Here is a 26,396-nt window from a genome sequence, read left to right on the forward strand (position 1 = left end):
TTTCACTAATGTAACCTGTACTACAGCTCTTTATGCATATTTCTGTGAGACACTGCATTTCCCTTAGAGATTAAGATGGTCTCATAAAGAAATCGCCCTTTCCAAAATAGACAGTTTGCTTTTCAATCCATTACATAACTTATGCTCCAAAGGAAGGAAGGAAGAGGAGCGTGAGCCAGAGGGAAAGGCAGCCCTGTAAAGTCGTACACCCAGGATCTGCAAGGGAGAAGCCGAAGGTAGGAAATGATCGTGCATGCATTTATATTCACACATATTTGAAGCAGGACAGCAACTTATATTTTGTAAATTAAAAAAAAAAAGCTAGCATTGTTTTGAGAATTATCAAGACCCCTCTTTTCAATTTAGCTTGAACCATTAAACACATACACACACATACACATACACATACACACACACACACACACACACACACACACAAGCTGTGATAATGAACCTAGTTCATTACATAGAACACCAAATTTTGTATAACTAATAAATCTGAACACTAATTCTTTGCATTACATCTAAAGACTCAGATTATGTTTAATAAGTTCCATTTGTATGTTAGTAGAGTCGCTTCATTTACTTCTCTCTCTGTGTCCAATTTTAAATTAGTTATATCAACTAATTTCAGCACCTATGCTGTAAAAAGCATTGTGCAGGACACAAAGTGAAAAAAAACGTTACCTCCTGGCCACTGCCGTCCCCTCAAAGGCGGCACACACATCCCACCACCAGCTTTGCATAAACAAAGCTAAAAGGATGTGATAGTTCAGAATAAAGAGAAACAAGCAGGCAGCCATGCTGAACTGCTGTCCAGGCACTTCTTGCCTCTTATCCTCACATCAGACTACATCAACCAGTTCATTTGTAAAAGTATGCAGCTTTTACAGAGAGCACAGAAATAGAAGATGGACAACGCAAAAGAGGACATGTTACTGTATTTTAGAAAGCAGAGTTGACAGAAATTTTGTTAAACAAGTATCCCCTTTAGACCTTCAAACAACTGTGCTAAATATAAAATACACGTTCATATTTGGTAACTTAGAGGACTTCTGATTTTTACATGAGTGCTTATCTTGAGATTTTGAGATATCTCATTCCCAAGTAATTTGCCAATTGAATAAATATTCAATTTATCATAAACTGCTTTGAAATAAAAACCTAGAACTTGACATAGGTGTTGTTGGTCCATAGGCAACATTTCAAGACGATAACTTTTGTGTTACGTAAGATATGTATATATCCCTATTCTGTGTCTACGTAACAAAGACTAGATTAAGAATAGTCCATTTGGTTTCTATGGTATGAAAGGCCAAATTAAAGTAATAAAATACTTTACCAAGATTTATAAATAAGATAATTAGAACCACAAGTCAAGTGAAAAAAAACTTGATAAAGCTGCCATATGTAGAAATCTTCATTGTCTAAATGATTAAAGGAATTCTGAATGAGTCTAGTTTACCTAGGTCAGTATTAGATGCAGGGTCATGATTGAAGCTAAAAAGCAGAGATATAATTATAAATAGTATAGGACTCCTATCATCCAGCTACTTATAATATAGCTTAATATATGTATAATTAATTGTTTAAAATCACCTACTCTCAGTTTCTAGGACCTATGGGTGGGAGCTCCCTTCTGACATTAATATCTAGGTTACTGTAATGTTCCCTTTGTGTGCGTGTGTGTATTATAATACCAATTCTCTGTTTAAACACCCTCTGTTCAAAATGTTTAATGTGGTTTCTGTTTCCTTGGTGGTTACAGTGTCAAGTACAAGAGTGATCTGATCCCAAGAAACCCTCAAAGATGGGATCATGGAATTATTTAAGTTATGTCCTTGACCTTGAACTTAATGCTAGGTTCCTTGTCAGTAGAACATGGGATACTGATACTGCCATGGCATACACTATTCAATTATATTATCACCTGCAGTTGCTTGAGATAAAATGCTTATTGAAATAAATATCTTAGGGGACCACGTGGCTGCTGCAGTTGACTGATTTGGTGGTTATGATAATAACTACAATCCATGACTGTGGGGTAGAATGGCTATTTCTGACTCCACTGGGGACCATAACAAAGGAAAACGAAGTTCTCAGAAGTACCAAAGCTTCCCCTGTGCTCCTTAAAGAATCTCTTATTTTTTGTATGAATGTATTTAATTTTTATATTGCAGGGCAGATATGGCTGAAAATTAAACTCAACATTTAAGTATTTGGGTTAGATATAGAATTGCAACAGAAGACATATTTGCAGACTCTCCAAGTGTCCTAAGTGAAAATTAGGACATTGATTAAAAAGGAGTGGGGATATCTGGGTAGATACAAGTAAAGCTGAAAATCTTGAATCTACTCTGAGCCTTCCTTTCAATGAGATGCATTTTCTCCTTAAGATCTACCGTTCTTACTGTGTCTAGTCCTATAGGTGGAGAAATCTGAGTATATTCTAATAGAGACAAGTGAAAATACAACTCAGGAAGAAACAAGTTATACACCAAAGAATTAAAATGGTTTCCTAAATTATATTGGCATGAATCTAGGGGACATATGTGAGAATACATTATAAGGGTGTTAGAACAAGGAAGGTGAAATGTGACATTGAGTCAGAACAAAATAATCAACATAGGTGTTCTAATTCCATATTTAATATGGCAGTTTGAGCAGATGAAAGTTGTTCTAACAGTTTTCTTAGTTTATGGGGTTCAAAGACGGCTCTCTTTCAATAAGTTTGGATGAGAGTTTCCTAACCTAGTATAAAGAAAAGGCTTAGGAATATAGGAATGGAAGAGTAATCTTATGAAACTTGCACACACTACCTCATTGCTTCTCTTTGGAGGGCCCAGAGGACACTCCCTTCACTAAGGCATGCACCAGTACCTTTGTAAAGTCCTACGGCAGCTATCTTCTGAAGGCTAAAGATGGTAATGGGAGGTGCTGTCACTAAAAAGTGATTCCTAATTTCAATGGATATCATGGGATCACAGATTAGTAGAATTTAAGTAACAACATTAACTTCAAGAACTGAGATTTATATAATTACTCTAATGGGCAGAGGAAGAGTTGATGGTCAGAATATCTTGCCTTGCAGGGATTTTTTATTATGGCTACTTAAGCTCCCTGGAGTGAAATATATTAGGAGTAAAACATATGGGCAGATTTCTAAAGTGTTACTTAGTCAACAAATAGGAAAACTCTAGCTAGGTCTGATGGGCAAAAATCTGGCTTGAGTATTCAGTTTCTCACCCACTTCCCAAACATAAGCCAATTCATTGACCTGAAATTTGTTTATAAATAAGAAACTGGATACCTTTGAAAAAGGACCCTAAAATATTTCCACAATTATATTTTGGAAAACTTTCTAAGCTTTCTTGAAGCCTGCCTGCACACATTTAATAGATGATTGTGCACTAGACTTAAGTTGATGCTAACCCTAGAAACTCAAAAATTATTTTGGACCACTGATGAAAGTGGGTACCTACACAGTAAGTTTAAAAAACAAATCTATCTCACAGTGGGCCAATTGAGGGGGAAAATGCAGTGGGGGAAAAAAGAGCTATGATTGTTTCTTCTTTGCTTATGTAGCATATTACAAACTAGCAATTTTTACAGCTTCTCCCTTTAAGAGGTACAATCTATGTTTCCACATTTTGAACTGGGACCCCCCTTTGTGACTTTGGCCAATAGAATATGGCAGAAGTGACTGTGTGAATTCTAAGCCTGGGTCTTAAGAGACTTTGTATCCTTCTGCTCTCCTTTTTGGAACCCTGCAACTGCCTGTTCTTGCCATCTGGAAGATGAAAAACCACATGGAACAAAGACAAACCATTACAGCCAAGACTCCAGACACACAAGGAAGTCCAAAAACCAGCACAGCCATCCCAGCAGCTGACCACAGACAGAGATGAGTGAGTCTATCTGAGCCCATTAAAGGAACCATTCATTTTTTTTCTTCCTTTATCTTACGCCTATTAACTTTGTGTAAGGATAGTGAGATTGTGACTGAACATTAATATTTAACTTCCCCCAGAGCTGGGACATCGTAAATGTTAGGACTGTGAGTCTCCTCCTTATAGAGAAAAATGTGAGAATGACTTCATTTATATAAAAGAGAATTGGGTGGAAGCAAGGGCTGTTACTGTTGTTGCATGGAAGTGAAAATATGTGGTAGAGGAGTTTTTATGAGTGCTGAGTAGCTAAAGTGGGTGTCTTTATGATGGTGAGACTGGGGCTGGGACTTTGCACCTTCTATTTCCCACTTACATTTGCCAGCTGGCTTCCTTTTAGGTTCTACCTACAGGATACAGAGAGAGAGAAGGCAGAAGAAGGGACTTCTTTCGTGTTTCCCCTGCCTTTGCCAGCATTGCTCAGAAACAGCAGTGGGAGCCAGCCTCCAGTGTTCAATGACATTTCCAGCACAGCCCTGTGGCATACTCTCAGAGGAGTTATCAGCACCCATGGCTTATCCCTTGGAAGTAAGAGAGCCAGCCCTACAGGGACCTTCTTCTAAGTTCCTAGGTTCTGGTAACCTACCTCTTCCCTTCTGTTCCCTCAACCAGTGATAGCAGTTGTTGCCTACAGTTATTAATCTCTGTTCCCTTTTGCTCTTCAAGTTGGATGTGTTACATTTAACACCTATGTGAGAGTCCCCTCAGTTTGAAATATCCAATGTTGTTTCTATTTTCTTGAGTACATTCTAACTCACACAGAGCCACTGGAGGGTTTTGAGATCTGGAATAATTTGTCTTGCATTTTAATAGGATCACCCAGGCCGATGTGTTGAGAAAGACTGAAAGCAGAGACCAGTTAGGAGACCATTTCAGTAGAAAGAGCTGAAGAGAACTTGGTCCTGAGGATGAAGGAGTGGCTAAATTCTGTATAAATTTTGAAGTTATTGATAATGGGATTTGTAGGTAGACCAGGTGTGAGTTTTGAGGAAAGAGAAAAAGTATGAATTATTATCCAGGAGAGTAGAGACTGAATAGAGTAGGGAAACTGAGTGTTAGGCGACAATTAAGGTTAGTGATCATAAATTTGAAAGTGAGGCCAATTGGCAGAGCTGTATGTTTTCTACAAACATGGTTCCACAGCGGTTCTATTTGTTAAAGTAATGCTAGCTGCTGTGACAGGTTATCCCTGAAATTTTAGTGGCCTGACACAGTATAAATTTATACCTCAGTAACCTAAAGTTTAATAGGTAGTGGGCTATGGCAGTGGAGGTGGAATCCAAGGTTGTTCAACTACATCTTTCAGTGATCCTGGCTCAGAAACTCAACACATGTTTTCCAAGGTTATCCTAGACAATGACACCCAGTTGGAAATTGGGAAAGAGAGAAAATGGAGAATGTTAGCTGGTGAGGCAGGAGGTGCTGGTTGGAGAGTGCGATATTTGAAATGGACGATTTGGAAGAATTACAGTGTTTCCATTTAGAAATACAAGAAGAGCATGATCCTCAAAGTTAGTAGCTGAGATAGGAGACAAGGAAGTTAATTGGGAGAGACATTGTCAAGGAATTTAGAGTCCATGATATTGACAGATGATCTCCACAGATATTGAAATGTTAAAAAGAGTAATAGTGAGCCATGTGCTGAAATCTTTGAGGAATGAGAAAATGTAAAAATAAGAACAGTAAACGATTTAAAAGCTACTTAGAAGATAAAAAGGCACGACTTGGTGATTGGTTATTGGCAGTAAGGATGAAGGAAATGTCAAGAATCAATCCCAGATTTCTCACTTATGCAAATAGGTGGATAGTCTAGCCATTTACAGAGGAGCAACACTCTAGTATAACTAACTTTAGGAGATAAAGCATGAGGTTATTTTTGGATCTATACAGTTTGAAATTTCTCATTTCAAATATCCAAATAAAAATTTTGAGGTTGTTTGAAATCTAAAGATCTAGGGCTCAGAGAAAAAACAGGTATGAAATATATATTTGAGAGTTGTTGGAGAATAAACAGTATTTAAAACCATGTATGGATAATAACATCTGGGAGCTATCAGAAAACAGAACTGAACCTTGAGATGTACAGAAAAATATGAGGCGCAAAGAGAATACTTTTATTTGATTCAATCTATCATATTAATTCAGAAACAAGTACACCCAAGTTGATTAACTTGGCCAGATCCAATGTCATATTTCATCCTCCTTGGACTAACACTCTTATAATATATTCTCACATATATCCCCTAGGTTTATGCCAATATAACTGAGAAAAATATTGCAATCTTTTGAAGCATAACCTGTTTCTTTCTAGGTTGGAGTTTTCACTTGCCCCCATTGGAATTATTCAAATATCTCTAGTTATAGGTCTAGATGCAATAGAGATGGTAGGGATAGGTCTGAAGAGGAATAAGCACCCTATTTAAAGAAAACTTAAAGTAGATTCAAGGTTTTCATCTTTACTCACGTCTACCCAAATATCCCTACTCTTCCTATTCAATATCCTAATTTTGACTTAGGACACTTGGAATACACCTTACATTTTGATTCTATAACTACCCCAGATACTTATATGTTAAGTTTAATTTTCAGCCATTTCTGTCCTTCCATATATAAATTTTTAAAAATACAAAAGTATGTTTTTTGGGTTTTTTTAGGATCACAAGAGAAGCTCTCCACTGGAATTGATATTGTTAAACCCCTGAGCATGTCAGTTTCCTTTTGTATGGTCTCCAGGGCACATATAAATAGTCATTATACCAAAACCAAGAGAGTATGAAGTTTAGGAGCCAAAAAAATAGAGTTATTCAAGGAGGAAACAGCGTCCAACAGAATTAATAACATTTATTAAGAACCTCCTAGATGCTAGGCTGTGTTCTAAGAACTTTACAAATGTTCACTTATTTTATTCTTACAACATTCCTATGAAATAAGTACTATTTGTATCTCTGTTTTACAGAGAAGAAAACTGAGGCACAGTGAGATTTTTTTTTTCAACTAATTGTTTTAAGTCCCAGTTAGTAATTGGCAGATCCAGGAATCTATCCCAGGCTGTCCCATAGTTTTAACAACTACTTTATACTAACTTCTAACTAGAAGTGGTCAGCACTACTCAGAGAAAAGTAGGCCATGGAACAAGAAATTGGTTTATGGATTTAGTGGCTTAGAGGTCATTGCTGATGGTAGCAAGTGCTGTTTTAGTGGAGTAGTAGTAGTACATGAGGCTCATCAGAGTATGTTAAGGAGAAGAGAGCGATAAGAAGAGGAAGATACAGCCAGGGATCTCAACTTTGTCAAGAAACTTGACTATCAAGATCAGGAGGAGAAGAGAAATAAGATGTAAAACTGAGGCCAAGGAAAGTTTTATTTTCACTTATATTTTTTTTTATATTGTTTTGTGTTTGAGATGAAAAGAGCTTAACTGCTTATGGGAAGGATCCATCTGAGGAAGAAAGAGGCTGATTACATAGAAGAGCAATGGGATAATAGACAGTGAATGCTGCCTGGGAAGGTGAGAGGGGATTGAATCTAGGGCACTGGTGAAAAGACTGACCTTAAATAAGGTCATGGACAATGCTTCTTCTATGTGAACGAGAAGGGAGGAGAATAGGATGGATGCAAATGCAATTAGGCTTATAGGTTAGGTGACTGAGAATTAAGGTTGTGCCCTTATGATAGCTTCTATTATTTTCTCTTTTAGGAAGTCAATTCACCTCAGCCTGAAAGATGATGGGTCTGGGGTGGTGTAAATAGAGGTTGAGAAAAGTATAGAATGTGTGAATAATTGAGGTCAGTAAGATGAGAGATTTGTTAGTGACCTAGATGAGATCGGCGAAGATAAATTTATAGTGTTATTTTGTTCTTTCTGTTTTTTTCCTCCAGTATCATTCCCTGCCCAAGACACACACACACACACACACACACACACACACACACACACACACACACACACAGAATTCTTTTAGAATTTAGATTTTTTTAAATGAATGCAATGGAAAAACAGAAGGAAATGAGTTGACAAGGAAAAAATAGAATAGTGGAAATAATGAACCATAAGCTGATCAGGATGGAAGTAATGATAAGAATTATGGTTATGGTTATATCATGGTCTTGGTCATGGTTATGGTTAAAGTTAGGGTTAAGGTTAGAGTAAGGGTAGGGTAGAGCATGGAAGGGCCAATGGACTAAAAATCCTGATTGAAGTCAAAGAATGGTCATCTTAGAATAAGCTGAGAAAAAATAAACTTATTATGGACAGATGATTTGAATTTTATTAGCTTCAGGTTATGGCCAGGACCAGATCATGTCCTTAAGAATGAGTATCAGCAGGAAGTAAAGGAAAGCATTAGAAAAAAGTGGTTCGAGTCCTGAATAGGTTGGCTATGGAGCTGGTGATCTTACAGGGTAATAGCAGGAATCTGGGATGAAGCGGACGCCTCTGACTTACTCGTAGGTGTCAAGATGTTCATTGAATGAGGTGGAGTTGTTGAGTGCTTGGTAGGTAAGGGATGGGAGGGGAGATTTGAATGAGTGGCAAGCTTCACAGCAGTGGGAGTGCTCACTGGACAGTGGGAAAGCAAACGTATGAAAAACGGCTAACCCCACTGCTTGATGCTTAGTATGTGGAGGTGACAGAAAAATAAAAGCTACTTCTTGAGACCTGCAAGTGAAACTGGGTTCTCAAGAATCAGGCAGGGTCCAGTTGAGAGAGAGGTAGAAAGGATGGTCTGAACGGAAGGTGATAGTATAGAGGAAGTTTACCATTATGGAATAAGTCTTTTAGGGGACACTGTAGTATGATGTGGAAGAAAAGAGAAGGAGGGGGGACTGGGAAAGTTGTATCAGGAAGGTAAACAGTATATGGCAGTAGAAAGTAGATGTTTTTGCAATAAATTATACTATTTTCTTAAAGAGGTCACTGAACTTTGGATATTGGCTGAATTAAACAGGAATTAAAAGCCTAGGGAATTCATTAATTTAGTCCTGACAGTATCTTTGAAGGAGGGAGTATTGAGGTACTGATAGATAGTTCTTGGCTCACTCAACTGGAGGTGATGTGGGTTTGGCCACATAAGTCTGAAAACAGAACACAAGGCTTGGAGTCTGTGCTGACCCAGCATGTTTATTATTTGTCTAAATGTTTATTACTTTGGCTACAATCTATTATTGCATGTATCACTCTGTGTTGCATCTACATAGTTACAAATCTCCCCAACTAAACTCTGGGTTCCCAAAGGGCAAAAACTGAATCTTGTCTTTTTATCCTTAGGACTTGGCTTAGTGCTTGTTCAATAAATATTTGACCCAAGGACTTTACACACCATTTCCAGTCCAAGTTCATTGCACTATCTACTACTCAATACACTTTATCAGTGCTGTCCATAGCTTTGTTAGTTCATGATTACTTAAAAAAAAGTTAAAGTCTAATATATAGAGAGGTGGGATACAAGCAAGAGGAAGAACGTGGAAGCATTAGTTTGTGTATGGATCAGTGATAAGAGAGGACACCAATTAGCATTCTTTTCATTATCAGTTGTTTTCAATTGTGTTGTGATGACCTGCATAGGATTTCCCATAAGAACTAAGTAGTGAAAAATAAATACATAAAACAGATGCTTAACTGCATCTGTTACTTAAGTGATCAATCTGAAAGTATTATTTCAAGAATAAATGGCTTAATGGACTCAAGTTGAATGTTTGTAGCTGACATTTTAACAATACAATACCCTCCCTCATTTCGTGAAATAATAAGGCCAAATTTTCTTAAAAGGAGTTAAATTTCATTCCATTCACTATGTTAAAATTAAATCAGGACCTTCATTTTTAAATGATCCTCGATTACACTTTACATCTTTCCTGTTGAGTGAAAATTCTTTCTCCTGTTCTAAAATTCTGAAACATTTTTTACACTAGTTGGATTATAATTTCTGACCATGGGCTTTGTAGGGGAAGTTGTAAAATAGTAGACGATATGCACTTTCATCAAATATTATTAAATATAGCTCTTGCCAAATTCCACTGGTGAAAATATGTTAACAGTCTTGTAGGGAGAAGCAGAACAACATTTTCACAAAATGAGATTTTAAGCTGATTTCTAACACAGTTAAACTTCCGTTTTCAATCAATTGTAAATTTCTCTATTAAGGTTTTAACAATACTATAATAAACTTATTATTATAATCACCACTTATCAAGTACCTACCCTGTGTTGGATGATTGACAGTATCTCGTGTTATTCTAAAAACAATCCAGAAAAGTTTCATTTATAGCTCTCACATTACAGATGATAAAACTAAGGTTCAGAAAACATAAATTATCTGCAGTCACGGGTTTTTAAAAGAGAACTGACAATTTAAATAAAACCAGGTTTACTAACTCCCATCCCCATGCCCTTTGTACTATATCACATTACCTCCCTACTGTACCATATTTACCGGTGTTTTCTCAGAAATGGAGGCAAATGTGAACACACACACACAGACACACACACACACACACACACACGTATTGGCCAGGGCATAAAAGAAATCAGGCCCAGCTGAATGAGAACTAAGCAATGATTCTAATAAAAAATTTAATATTGTACTTCTTCAATTCCATGTTGAGTTTTTGTTTGTTCACTTTAGTAGGGAAACTGTATTTCCTGTAGAAAGATTCTTCATTTCTTGTAGTTTTTGTGATATGGGTACAAATTTTAAAATGAAAATAAATAGGTAGAAGGATGTTTCACGCAAGCAAAAAATGTTGTTTCATCCCTATAGTACATCCACTGAAACCAGAAACTATCTTTGGCTGGGATTACATTTCCTCACTCAAAGAACAGTGCCATGAATTTAATGTTGGCTAATAGCCCCATACTTGATAAAAGTACCAGTTCATCACAACTTCATGTATATATATATATATATATATATATATATATATAACCTTTAAATACAGTAGGCATTTTCTTTGTTGAGTCATTTTAATAATTACTGGTAAACTGAACTACAGGTCTATAGTATCTAAACTGCAATTTTGAAATCTAAAAATGTTTAGAAACTAAAAGGAGGAGATAAGTGTGGTACTAGATCTAATCTGGCTTAAAAACATGGCCTGAAATGAAATGAGGCTATATACCAGGGGTTCCAAAATACATATACACATGACTTGTAGTCATCTTTTGTTATTGGTATACATTGAGTATTACAATTTTAATAGTTTTTTCCTTTCTTAAAATGTGTATACATTTTTTTGGAACTCTCTGTATACATTTATTTTGTATACATTTTCATGTGTTTCACTACAGAAATATTAATATTTTCATTAAGGGAAGCTTTAGCTGATGTGTAATATATAGTATACACACATTACTATTCTGAAAATCCAAATAATTCTGAATACTAAAACACATCTGACCTAAGAGTTATGGAAATTGAACTTCAAAACTGTACATTTCTCTTTTGTATTCAGCACTGTTGCAATAGTACAAAAGCTACTCAAGTTTATATATAAAGTTTCACAAGTTCAATAAATTTAAAATTGACTTGAACTACTGGAACATGTTTAATAATTCATTTATTAATGTATAAATAATTTGACTTCCAAGAGGAGGGAATCTGCCCTTTGCAAAGATGAATGTGTTTTTTCTTTCACACTGTGAAGTCTTAAGAGTTAGTCAGGATATAGGGCATTTCCATTACACCAAAAAGTTTCTTCAAGCACTTTTGCAGTCAATTCCTTTATCACTGTCGTCATGGCAGCCACTTCTGCCCATGTTGATGGAGTCACACAATATGTATGTAGTCTCTTGTGTCTGGCTTCTTTCGCCTAGGTTGATGATTTGGGGATTCATCCATCTTCTTTCCTGTATCAGTAGTTTGTTTCTTTGTATTGTTGAGTAATATTTCATCGTATGAATATTTCATGATTTGTTCATCTCTTTACCTGTTTATGGGCATTTGGGCTGTTTTTATATTGGGGCTATTATGAGTAAATTTGTACAAGTCTTTTCGTGGGCATATATATATTTTTTTCCCTTGGGTAAATGCCTAGCATTGAAATAAATGAGCCCATACAAAAAGTGTATATTTAACTAATAAAAGAAATTGCTAAACTGTTTTCCAAAATGGCTTTCCATTTTACACCCCAACTAACAGTATATGAGAACTTCAATTGCTACACATACTCAATACAGATGATATTGTCATGGTTTTGTTTTGTTTTTAAATAATTTTAGCTAGTCTAATGGGTATGTAGTAGTGTCTTATGGTGGTTTAAATTTGCATTTTCCTGATGACTATTGAAGTTCAAAATCTGGTTTTGAGATTAAATATTTGTATGTCTTTTTGTGAGGTCTTTGTTCGAGTATCTCCCCTTCTCCCCTTTTCTGGATCATCTCATTGTTGAGTTGTGAGAGTTCTTACTATATTCTGGATTCAAGTCCTTCATCAGTTATATGTGTTGTGAATATTTTTTTCAGCCTGTGACTTGACTTTTCATTTTCTTAGTAGTGTCTTTTGCAGAGCAGATGTTTTGACTTTAATTGTTTATTTAAATTTTTTTCCCATGGGTGATGCTTTTGTCCTAAGAAATCTTTGCTTGCCCAAATTCTGCGATATTTTTTATTATGACTGGTCAAAAACCAAATCAACTCTCCATTTGCTTCTTTGTTGATAAGAAGTTGGACCAGATAAACATTAAATTTCTTCTTAACTAGTGTTTTTAGAATTAGTTTCTGAGATTTTCTATAACCAAACCTGGACTGGGTATATTTCTAAATAATATGGGTGAATCAGAGGTTTATATTTCCAGTTCTCAATTAACATGTACTATTGGGTTGTTGGAAAAGTCATGACGAATTTTTGCAATGAAAAACATAGAAAAAAATACGTCATGACTTTTCTGACAACCCAGTACATTAGAAGAAATAAAAAAAGTATAGTACAAAGGCAATGTGTTAAGTGCCTCAAAAACAATATAACTATATTGCCAAAGATGTTCTAGGCACTGGAAGATCACCCCTTATTGAGCAAGAAATGCTTTACAAAAAAACACAGCATTCAACCTGGGCTGTGGACAATGGCGGAATTTTGATAGGATGAAGAGAGAGCATACAACATAACATGGCATAAATAGACAGGAGCAAATTAAAAAAAAATAGGTGTGTTTCCAATTTGCAGATATAAAAGACATAAGTCATGGAGATGGAATGTACAGTATAAGATATATAGTCAATAATATTGTGATAGCATGGGACGGTAGCAGATGGTTGCTGGACTTATCATGGTGATCACTTCTTTAGGTATATAAATGTTGAATAGCTATGTTGTACACCTTAAACTAATATAATATTGTATGTTAGCTATGTTTTAATAAAAATCTTTTAAAAATTAAAAAATAAAGGAAAATACAATTTAAAAAGAAAGGTGTGTTCAGGCAATAGTGGGCCATTCAGTTTAGCTAGGGATGAGTTCCATTTTAGGAGAATAATGACACCTAAAGCTGGAAAATTAATTTGGAGGATAGGTGGAGGGAGGGTTCAGACAGTGTTTAGTGCTGCTAAGTAGTTCTAGATTCTTTATGAAGGGATATCCACATGATGGTTTCAAGTGGAGAAAAGAGTATAATTCAAAGAGGTGCTCTACAAAGGTTTTCATGCAGCTTTGACGACAATGGTTCAAGGGGTAAAGATATTGCAGAGAGAGAGAGACACCAATTAGGACCCAGATGAAAGGGACTGGAAGGGATTGGACTCACTGCATACCACTGCCTTTCTCTTTTACTTATTTCAAGCATTCATGCCTCGTCTCTCCATCATGGTTGTGAGGTGTTTTTTTTTTTTAAGGGTGGGGTTGTGCCTTATTCCTCCTTTCATATCTCCAGCCCCTAGAGTAAACCATACAGCAGTTGACTGATACACATGCAGTCCAAAGACGGCACAGGAGGATGACAGAGAGAGTACAGAAATAACCAATTCCAGGGAAGTAGTAATCCTAGTCTCATAATTAGAATTGCCTTACAGGACATACATCATGTTGTATTAGAATCTCAGTCATTTAGAAACCAGTTTTGTTTTTGGCCATGTGAACACAAGGAAGTCACATTTGCCATAAACGCTCTCAAAATCACTCTCACTGTCTTTAAAAGGATAGGTTTAAATGAAACGATCCTAATGTGCTTTTTATTGCTGAACCTCTAAACATTGGTACAAAACCAACATGTTGATTTACATAGGGGTCTTTAAAGTGGTCATTCTGTGTACTAAAAAATAAGTTATCCCAACATTAGCATTTAAAATGAGCAACATAGTGAATCAGTGAATATAGAATTTACACAAATTGACTCTCTCTGTTCGGGGATGGAGCTCTCACCTTTGTTTAGTGCTAGAGTGATGTCTATAAGCATTTTTCAGCATTCATTCCACATTAGCTTTTACCACATCATCCACCGAGTTAATATACTATGGTCATTGTAACATGGTTTTCAAATTCTCCATTTTTCTTTTCCTATAAGTGCCTAAATACGTGTTATCTTTGCTTGTGGGTTTAGAAGATAGTGCTTATCACATATTACTTTTCCACTATAATCCTCCTACCACCAACATTAAGGAAAGAAAGGAAGAAAAAAAGGAAAGGAGGAACAAAATAATGGAGACCACCGAGTTCTTTTTGAGTTGAGGAGACATGACAAAGGAGAAAGGAACCCTGCTAGAGTCTGTAACAACTTAATAAAAACTTGCAATTTCATTCACTGTCCCTACTATTTTCTGTAAACCTTGAGGGTTATAGTCCTCAGTTAGAGAAACTTTGATCTAGTGTTCAATTAATAAAATAATTTATCCAGAAATTAACATTTTTCTCTTTATACGTGGTAAAATAATGGAATTTTAATATTGAACTCATTTGCATGTTTCTGAATACCATTTCCAAGGAGTTAAACATTATTAATGTAATAGAAAAGACAGACTCTGTGTTATATAATTGACAAACTGGTTCCTTAATGATTTATAAAAATTAACTAGTATCTTAATAAATTCTAAATGTTCAACATTTCAAGCATTTTATTTTGCTTTTTTTTAATGTAGAAAGAGAAATAAAAGCTCTCCAAGAGAAAATTTCTGTGCAAGCAAAATGTGTTCCAAAAAGGCTTGCGAAACTCTATGTGATATTGTTATCTGCTAAGAGAGAGAATGAAATTATCATTTGATAAAGCCCAAAGAAAACTTGATGGTCTCAGATAAAACGAGTGATCTTTGCAAAGGAAAACTACTTCACAGAAGCCGGAAACTGGGATACCAAAGGGAGGAAACTGGTACTAGAATATTTCACTTAATGACTGTATGACAAGTCCATCACAGGTCATTATTTATAGGTCATTTTCCTGTCAATTGTAGGAATCCTGGCCTTAATCATTTGTGTCAACACACACTTCCGTATAAAAACTTCCACCATGATACAGATAATTCTGAGAAACACGATATGTGTTCTGACAATTCTGTGCTTTCCTTCTGACTCTGAATTTGCCAAGATATTTCCTGTTAACTCCTTGGCATGAGTGTTTTTAAGTGTCTGTTACTGATGCCAGCACTGGGTGTCATGCTGGGAAAATCCAGTTTTTGAAAGGAAAATTACAAAGCATTGTGGTCAGCATTAAATTTAAAGGAACATTACCACTTTTAAATGCATTTCCACAGTTCACTATTTCATTATGTTAGACAGGATTTCTTTTTTACACATCCTTACTGAGGTATAACTGATATACAAAGAACTGCACATATTTACTGTGTACAAAAAATGTGGACAATTGCAAATACCCATTATACCATTACCACAATAAAAGGAATAGATATGAGGTGTGATAAAAAACTATGGTGAATGTTTAAATTTAAAAAAATTTATTACAGTAAAAGACACATTGCCATTAATCCCCTTCAAAATACCCCTCCCCCCCTCGCTTCAAACACACTTATCGCATCATTCTTGCCACTTTCTGAAGCAGTTCTGGAAGTCCCCTTTCGTGAGTGTCATGGCTGCCTCTATGTCCTGAATCATTTTGACTGAGGAAGAGACAGAAGTCGCATGGTGCCAAATCAGGTAAATAAGGTGGAATGTGACACACCATAGTGTTTTTATTTGACAGAAATTGCTGTACCAGAAGCAAAGTGTAACATGGAGTATTGTCATGATGATGAGGATGAAACCATTTGCCCATTTCATGTTAATGCATTGTTTGTGATCCATGATTTACAGGACACTTTAAAACACACCTTCTCTCAGATGACTGGATTAAGAAACTTTGGTACATTTACACAATGGAGTATTATTCAGCTATAAAGAAGAAGGAAATAGTACCCTTTGCAACAATATGGATGGAACTAGAGAACATTATGCTAAGTGAAATAAGTCAGTCAGAGAAAGACAAGTATCATATGATCTCACTTATACGTGGATTCTAAGGAACTGAATGGATGGGAGAAGTGGATGGAGATAGTCTCAGAGACACAGAGGAAGAACTGAGGGTTGCTAGTCGGGAGGGGGTGGGGATGAAGGAGAAGGGGAAGGGATGAGACAATACAAATGGGTAATTGTAATATGGCCGCAGGGATAGAAAAAGACAGTCCGAGGAATACAATCAATAATGTTGTAAGTATTTCTTAGGGGGCCAGATGGACCCATGTCCTTTTGGGGAGTCCACTTCATAGTTGATGTAGAGGCCTGACCACCGCATTGTATTTCTGATACTGATGTTGAATAATACTGTATGTCAACTATAATTATATATACATATAACCTCGGGACATGGAGTAGAGAGCGGGAACGGATTCAATGGAATTGTAATAGATAAGCATGATATCGGGGGTGGGAGGGCAGTGGATGGGGGAGGGGGGTTGTTACTTTGTGAGGGTGAAAAGGGTAACTAAAAACAAAAAAAACAAAAAAAAACTTTAAAAAAAAAAAAAACACACCTTCTCTCAACCATAGCTCACACTCTACTGACTGCACAGAACAAGTTGAAACTTGTCACACACTGTTACTAAGGTTTAACGTGCCACTACCTGTATTGAAGATCCCTGCCTTTCCATTGCATGGCACTCAGCAGCAGCATTCACCTTATTCTTTGATCACAATGAAAAGGCTCTGGTCATACATCACTTCTGGTATATGGCAATTTCTGCCAAATAAAAATATTATGATGTGCGCTCATCCACCGTTTTCACTGGACCTGGCACTGTGTGACTTCCAGCTCTTCCGCAAAGTCAAAATGAACATGAAAGGTAAATGTTTTGAATTGATTCGGGACATCAAGGCAGGCATGACAACACAACTAAAGACACTTATGAAAGAGGACTTCCAGAACTGCTTCAGAAAGTGGCAAGAACGATGGGATAATTGTGTTCAAAATGAGGGGGAGTATTTGGAGGGGGATTAATTTAATGTGTCTTTTAAGGTAATATTTTTATTTAAACATTCACCGTATTGTTTAATCACACCTTGTATATTTTGAAATCAATAAGTTGGATGTCTCCAGCTGTCTTTTTTTCCTTTTTTCTCAAGATTGTTTGGCTATTCTGGGTTTTTGTGGTTCCATGTGAATTTTAGAATCATGTTTTCCTAGTTCTGTAAAAAAAAAAAAATGCCATTTGGAGTTTGATGGCGATAACACTGAATCTCTAGATTGCTTTGGGTAGTACGGGCATTTTAACAATATTAAGTCTTTCAATCCAAGAACATGGGATGTCGTTCCATTTATTTATGTCTCCTTTAATATCTGGCATCAATATTTTATAGCTTTTAAAAATCTTTCATTTCCTTGGTTAAGTTTATTCCTAAGTATTTTGTTATTTTTGATGCTATTATAAATAGGATTATTTTGTTAATTTCTTTTTTGTATTGTTCATTGTTAGTGTATGAAAGTGCAGCTGATTTTTATGTTGATTATTTGTATCCTGCAACTTTACTGAATTTTCTTATTAACAGTTGTGTGTGTGTCTGTGGGTGTGTGTGTAATCTTTATGGTTTTCTCTAAATAGGATCATGTCAACAGATCATTTTACTTCTTCCTTTACGATTTGGATGCCTTTTCTTTGTTTCTTTCTTGTTTGTTTTTTGTTTTGGTTTCGGTTTCCTTTCCCCTCTAATTGTTCTGGCTATGGCTTCTAGTACCATATTGAGTAAAAGTGGCAAGGATGGGCCTCCTTACCTTATTCCAGATCTTGGAGAAAAAACTTTCAGTGTTTCACTGTTGAGTATGATGTCAGCTTCTACTTGTAATATATGGCCTTTCTATGTTGCAGTACATTTCTTCTATACCTAATTTGTTGTGAGGTTTTATCATGACAGGATATGAAATTTTGTCAAATGCTTTTTCTACATCTATTGAAATAATATGATTTTTTCCTATCATTCTGTTTTTTGGTATATCACATATATTGATTTGCATATGTTGAACCATTCTTGCATCCAAGGATAGATCCCACTTAATCATGGTGTACGTACTGTTAAATTTGGTTTGCTAGCATTTAGGTGAAAACTTTTACATATACATTCATCAGGGAAACAGACCTGCAATTTCTTTTTCTTGTGTCTCAGCCTGGATTGGTAATACTGGGTTTAAAACATTTGATGGGTTCCCTTCTCTTCAATATTTCGGAAGAGTTTGAGAAGAATTCGCATTAATTCTTCCTTAAATGATTGGTAGAATTCACTTGTTAAGCCATTTGGTCCTGAGCTTTCATATGAATTTAATGATTTATAAAGCACAAAATACAAAAGAGCCCTAACTAGCCTGCCAATGTTATGGTATTAATTAATTTTATAAACATGCAATTTAATTATTTCTAAAGACCCCTCAATTAGCATTGCAGAAAAAATATTTAATAAAAATAATGAGAATTAAATAATCTGAAGATAAAATTGACACAGCATATAAGGGTGTAACTATAATTTAGCCTAATAATTAAATAGCTGATCAGAAATACTGAATATCTTTACTGGTATCAGTATTGTAAAAACCTCTTTTAGAAATTATAAAATATTAGGCAAAGGATCTTTAAAACCCCAGAATAAGAATTCAAATTCATTAAGCATGTATTGAACATACATTAAATAGTAAGCACTGTACTAGTTGTGAATGCATGACTATGGCATGGTCTTTAACATGGAGGAATTAATGACATAGCTGAAGAACTAAATATAATGACAGGAAGCTGTCACAGTAATAGCAACGAGTAAGAATGAGATATGAGAGGAATTTCCCAGGAAAAATTGACAGGTCTCCGTGACTCTAAATCAGTGTTTCTCAACTTTAAATCTTATGTTCTCATTTAAGAATTCTAAAAGTATGAAATAACAAAAATTAAAACCATGGCAATTTTAACATGGCCTTACTCAAAGTATACACATTCTTCTTGAAATTTTGTGTGCCTTTCTTAAGATTATACGTTTTGCTCAAGAATCGCTGCAATAGATTCAGAGTAGATTTGAATAGAAAAAGAATTATGATATAGAAGAGTATGCTCCAGCTTAAACTAAACTTACATCCTGAAATGGATCTCTATTTACCTGTATCACTTTGCCTCAAAACCAGCCTGAAGGGGCCAGCCGAGTGGCGCGTTGGTTAAGAACGCCAGAGGGCCCCGGTTCGGATCCCACATATGAGGGCCAGTGACACTGCCCTCCACAGCTAAGATGCTGAACAACAGCTCAACCTGGAGCTGGGCTGCTGTGAGTCACCGGCGATGGCGTAGGCTGCAGCCCCTGCTACAGTGGGTTGCCATGGGCTACTGTGTGTAGCCAGCAGCCAGCGTGAGCAGCCAGCAGCCAGCGTGAGTGGCCAGCAGCCACCGTGAGCGGCCGTCCAGAGGCCGGCGACTGATCTGCCTCGCCCAGAAAGAGCGTAATGATGGTGCCAGCTTGGGCCAGCGAAGCAACATCCTCCACAACCAGACTGAAGAACAAAAGGACAGCAACTTGTCTGTTCCCCTTCCCCCAATTCTCCAGCACTGTTCCCATCCCCCCAATCCCCCAATAAAATCTTAAAAAAAAAAAGAAAAAAAAAACAGCCTGAAGAAATTTTTTTTTATGCCGAAACCTAAAGGATGTGCTACAGGTGAATATTTAATAAGTAGGTCCCCCTGATATTACAATGTCTTTTTGCCACAGTAACTCCATACCTAACATGCCTCCTGAAGCAAGCGAGGTACTCAATAACTATATGTTATTGAACACATAAATTAACATCATTCCTATTTGTAAGCCTGAGATTTTAACAACAACAGGAAGACTTTTTCTGGGAATGCATACAGGCAGAGCAGTTTTTAGGTGACTACTAAACACATGGCCCACCCTACGTTTGGTCAAGATAATGTAGGTATATTAGTTTTCTATTGCTGCCATTACAAATTGCCATGTATTTAGTGGCTTTGAAATAACAAAGATTTATTCTCTTACAGCTATGGAGGTCCAAAGTCCAAAATAGTCTTATGGGGCTAACATCAATGTGTCTACACCTGGTTACTTCAGGAGGCTTCAGGGGAGAATACATTACTCACCTTTTCCAGTTTCTAGAGGCCGCCAGCATTCCTTGGCCCATGGCCACATCACTCCGACCTCTGCTTGTGTTGTCACATTGCCTTTTCTTCTGACTCTAGCTCCTGCATCCTTCCTATCAGGACCCTTATGATTACATTGTGCTTACCTGGATAATCAAGGATAACCTCCCATCTCAAGGTTCTTAACTGAATCACATCAGCAAGGCACCTTTCACCATGTACAGTAACATATTTACAGGTCTAAGGTATTAGGACATGGGCATCTTTGCAAACCATTATTCTGCCTACTACAGGAGATGAATGCATGTTGCTCCTTGGAGGCTGTCTTGAAGACTCACCAGGTCTTTCTACATCTAAGAGAGGATCTTACTTTAGAGGTAGGAAGGATGCAGAGAAGTTATGCTATCATTTGGCCCTGGTCACTTTAGCCCCCTAAAGATAGTACTTCATCTCATCCATCATGCCCCTCAATATCTCTGACCGAGACAGCTGCAGCCTAATTTCCAATTTTATTTTTGCAGTTTTCTAATTCTGAATGTTCCTGAGAAATGTCATTTAACATCTAAATTGATTATAAAGTAGTCCTGACTTGTTACAAAACAAAAATAAAAGAACTCTCAGGTTTATTAGCTGGACATTTCATCAAATCCTGTGGTTTAAATAAAATGCAAATCTGTAAGTTCTCTAGATTCCACATATAAGTCAGATCATATGGTACTTATCTTTCTTGGACTGACTTATTTCACTTAACATAACATTCTCTAGGTCCACCATGTTGTTGCAAATGGTAAGATTTCATTCTTTTTTATGGCTGAGTAATACTCCATTGTTTAAATATACTACAATTTCTTTATCCAATTGTCTATTGATAGGCATTTCAGTTGTTTCCAAATCTTGACTATTGTGAATAGCACTGCGATAAACATAGGGGTGCATATATTTTTTCAAATTAGTGTTTTGGATTCATTTGGATAAATACCCATGAGTGGAATTGCTAGATCATAAGGTAGTTCTATAAATGAGCAAACAAAGCGGAAATAGACTCAAAGATACAGAGAAAAAACTGATGGTTGCTAGATACGAAGGGGAGTTGGGGGATGGGAGAGAAGGTGAAGGGATTAGAAAGTACAAATTGGTAGTCAGAAAATAGTCACGGGGATGTGAAATACAGTATGGGGAATATAATCAATAATGTTGTAAATATTATGTAGGGTGCCAGATGGGTACTGGACTTACCAGGGGGACCACTTCATAGATTGTGTAGATGCCTGACCTCTGCGCTATACACCTGAAGCTGAAGTAGAATAATATTAAATGTCAACTATAATTTTATGTGTGTGTGTGTGTGTGTGTATATATATATATATATGTGTGTGTGTGTGTGTGTGTGTGTGTGTGTGCATACATATTTTCATGGGATGTGAGGTACAGCATAGGGAATATAGTCAATGGTATTGTATCAGCTATATACGATGTCAGAGGGGTAGTAGACTTGGGGTTATTACTTTGTGAAGGGTGTAAATGTCTAATCATTATGTTGTTTTGTACAACTGAATCTAATATAAAAAATAAAATTTAAAAAATCAGTAAGTTCTCTTTCATACAAATGGCAGGACAGTGTATTTAGTTACTTAGAAAGTTATCTTGAAGAAATTAAGCTTGAGTGTTCATGAACTTTGCTGTAACAATAGGCAAGGGCTTACTTTACAAAATGCTTTGTCTATACCATTGAAAAAGAGAACAGTGATGTCAGTACTCTGAATTATGTATTAAGGGCTGACTTCAATTTAAAAAGTCACAATTAATGTGTTTCAAATAAAAGGAAATCTTCCAAAGAACTCATTTAAACTTGTTAAGAATAAGAACAAAACTCAAGTTCTGCCTTTCTCGGTATTATCAGAATTTAGATTAGCCTCCCTTGAGGAAGTGGTGGAAACAGGTAGAATAAATGTTCCCAAAGAAACAATGACTCATCTGGAAGTTTATAATTAAAATCTGGGCCAGGCATATCAAACACTCTTACCAAAGTGAGCTTGACAGCAGCAGTTTTCTTCAGAGCAATACACTGTATAACCTAACCATGTAAAAAGCACCTTTTCTTTAAAATATGATGACGATAATGGTCTTTTATTCACAATGTCTTTAAAAATGGTCCTTATTTTTGGTTTATTCTTAGATAGAAAAAGAAACCATATCCACTGCGAAAGAAGGCAACAGATTCACTGGAGCCATCAGTTATTCAACATTAATAAATATCTACATCATTCATTAATTCAACAAATAATTACTGAATGCTTAGCACATGCCAAGCTGTATTCTAGATGCTAGAGATATAAAGATAAACAAGAAAAGGACTCCCCCTCATGGATCTTACACAGAGTGGGGATTCTGACAATACCTAAATAGCAATTAATACCTAAATAACAAGTTAATACTTAAATAACTATTAATATCTCATGCGATATTGTTACATGTACAGTGTTTTATGAACATTGAAAAAAAATTAAAGCAAAATAAGCAATTAGTTTTGGGTGGGTGAGGCAGGGGTATTTTAGAGAGGCTGTCTGCCCAGGGACCCAAAGGAAGTGAAGCCACCAGCCATGTGACGATCAGAAGAAAGTATATTCCAAGCAAAAAGGACAACAGGCTAAAGCAAGCTCCTGATGTGGGAAGGAGTTTGACATGCTCAAGATTGACGCTAATGTTGCCAGCCAGAGAGAGCAAGAAGGAGAGGGTAGGAGAAGATAAGGTATGTGTAGCCTGGGGCCATGAACTTGAAGTTCAAGGACAATGGGAAACATTTGGAGTCTTTTGGGCAGAGAAGTAACATGACTGATTTCTGTTGTCAAAAATTCACTCTAGCTGCTCTGCAGTAGATGATGTAGGACCCAAGAGTAGAAGCAAAGGAACAAGTTAGAGACTGTTTCTGATGAAACACATTAGTTACTTGGACTAAAAGGTGGTGTTGGTGTGTAAGGAGGGATTGAAGTTCTGAGAGCAGGATTCTAACAGAACCCTTTTCCCAGGGAAAACTTTAAAAAGGAAAGTTCATGGGACCCACTGTAGTCCCTTGGCTGGTCTCAAGGCCACAAGTGAAATTCATTTTCCTCTTCTGTCATTCCAGATACGCTCACTGTCAGCTATCACTTTTTTGGCCTGTGTGGCTGACCTGTTGGCATGGTCTCAACCCTCAGCCCTGAGTTATCTGAGCCCCGAGTTTTAATGCTCTTCTTGGGCCAGACGGTGGGACATAGCCATTTACCATCAAAACTGGGCAAGGGATACTCAAGCCAATCACCCAAGTGCCACATTCCTTTCTGCCCCTCTTGGTACCAACAGCTGTCCCTCTCCTTGATGATTATGGTCACTTATCCCTATCATGATGGTAACTTCTTCTTGCCTGCTGGTCTCTTGGCATGAGGATTCTGAGGTGCCTGGGTAGCCGTATAGCTTTAAGTTTAGTCAGACGCACGCTGAAAATATTCCCCTTTTGGGAACAAAGACCTCTAAATCCACAGAGCCCAAGAGATTCAGGGAGAGGAAGCACAAGTTCTCCAAGAGGATAACAGACAGTGATGGTTCCCAGACTCCTGAATTCTATCCACTGAGGACACACCATCATATAACAGTCATTGATTTAGAGCATGTACTACATCCTGAATGATTAGGTTAGTGCATAGGGCACCAAGCTGGTGCCCCAGTGGTGCCTTCAACCAAGTAGTCTGATCACTCGCTCAGTGCGACAGTTTCTACAGGGTATGGTATGGGATACAATCACTAGATTTCATGGTCATGTGCTCACCGCCTCACTTCCTTTGCTGTTAAATGGGTTTCCCAACGTGGCTACAGGAGTGAGTGGAAGGAGAGGCATTGGGCATCGATAGTAGATGACCTGGAGCTCTTGCGAAACCTCGGCCTCTTCCCAGGCTGGACCTCGCCAAGGAGAAGACCATGGTCAGTTCAAGCACAAAGATCGTAAAGTCCAATGGTGAGAAGCGGGATGAGTTCAAGTTCGGCATCTCCCAGGCTCTCTTTGAGCTGAAGATGAACTCAGACCTCAAGGCCCAGCTAGGAAGCTGAATATAACAGCAGCCAAAGAAACTGAAGTTTGTGGTGTTCTGAAAGCTATTGTAACCTTCGTTTCTGTTCCTCAACTGAAACCTTTCCAGGAAATCTAAGCCCATCTAGTACACAAATTGGAGAAAAAGTTCAGTGGGAAGCATATTGTCTATATTGCTCAGAGAATTCTGCCTAAGCCATCTAGAAAAAACTGTACAAAAAATAAGCAAAGGTGCCCGAGGAGATGCACTCTGACAGCCACGTATAATGCCATCCTGGAGGACTTGGTTTTTACAAGTGAAATTGTGGGCAAGAGAATCCATGTGAAACCGGATGGCAGCCAGCTTATAAAGGTTCATTTGAATAAAGCACAGAAGAAAAACATGGAACACGAGGTTGAAACTTTTTCTGATGTCTATAAGTTCTCGGGCAAGAATGTTAATTTTAAATTCCGAGTTTCGGTTGTAAACAAAAATGACTAAATAAAATATCATTCACAATAAAAAATAATAATAATAATAATAATAATAGTAGATGGCATGTGGCTCCCAGGGTTCGGGACTATCTGCCTGTGCAGCTTTCTTGTGCACCCCCCACCCACCCACTCACCCTCACTCCAGCATATGCCTGATCCCACATGTGCCACTTCCACAACCTTGCAATGTCTGACTTGCCATCAGCGGCACTCCCAGCAGCTAGGAAGAGAAATCCTTCATTCAACAGGAGGAGCTGGGAAGTATATCACATTACCCATTGCATGTTCCAAGGATTTTAGATGTTAATTAAATATTTCCTCGATGTTTCTAGCACAAGGATCAATATTATTATCCTCTTAAAGAGGAGGAAACTAAGATACGTAAGAAAGTGTCTTCTTCATTTATATGGCTATCTATAACTTAACTTATCTTTTCTCTATGTTTTCACAACTGGAACCACAGGACTCTACAGAATAAAGAATCCCTCTTCCACTGGACAATTTCATTTACTCTAAATCCTATATCTACTATATTGCATATTTCCAGGTTTGGGTTTTTTTTTTACTGTACATGTTTCCCAGACCAATCACTTTTCCCTGCACAAACAAGTTCATCAATATCCCTTCTGAAGCTTGATGTTGTTTCTCACGAGTATATATATAAAGCAGACACCTAATTCTACATTTTGCAGCTGGCATTTCAAAATGACGTCTAACCCTATGATATGTTTACTCCTAATTAAATTTCCTCTTCTTAGATTTGATGTTCTGTTCCAGACTATGATGCTATTTGAAACCCTGGCTCTGTGATCCACCTATTACTCAGCTGAATGATCTGTAAATAAGTATTCTGCTGATATGAGAAATGTTTTCTATTGACTTTTACCACTTATTAGCTGCACTGTACAGGAGGAGTTTTATAACATTGACACATCACTGGAATTTCATTAAGATTATGGAACTAAAGTCTTCAGCAAACCTTAATGTCATGCTAATTTTAGTTTATGCATACCAGATGTTAGCAACTAGCAAAACTGCACTTGGGTTTTAGTAAATAACCTTTCATTACAAAAAAAACTAGAAGCCCAAGGACTTTCAGACCACATACCTATAAGACAAAAGATACAACTTCAATGTCTGTATACATTTTAATCCTTTCAGATGAGCTTCCACAGCCCACAGGTGGGCTTTGAAGTGCATGTGGAGAGATACGGCCACCTGCACGTCTGACTTCAATCCATTAATTCACATGTTTTGAATGTGCTTGACTTGTTGTACAGCCTACGTTTTGTTTTGTTTTTTCATTTTATTCAAAATGACATCATAAGATGTTCCTTTCGTCCTTCTCTTCATCTCTGACCAGAAATGATTTGGCCCATACCTGGAT

The 26,396-nt window shown here is 36.9% G+C and overlaps 1 pseudogene; it reads left to right on the top strand.

Annotated features, from left to right (window-relative positions):
• Nucleotides 1-25,019, top strand: LOC109386960 (40S ribosomal protein S7 pseudogene; annotated as a pseudogene).
• The last annotated feature ends 1,377 nt before the right edge of the window (nt 25,020-26,396 follow it).

Source organism: Hipposideros armiger, unplaced genomic scaffold (genome assembly GCF_001890085.2).
Source record: "Hipposideros armiger isolate ML-2016 unplaced genomic scaffold, ASM189008v1 scaffold_142, whole genome shotgun sequence".
NCBI lineage: Eukaryota > Metazoa > Chordata > Mammalia > Chiroptera > Hipposideridae > Hipposideros > Hipposideros armiger.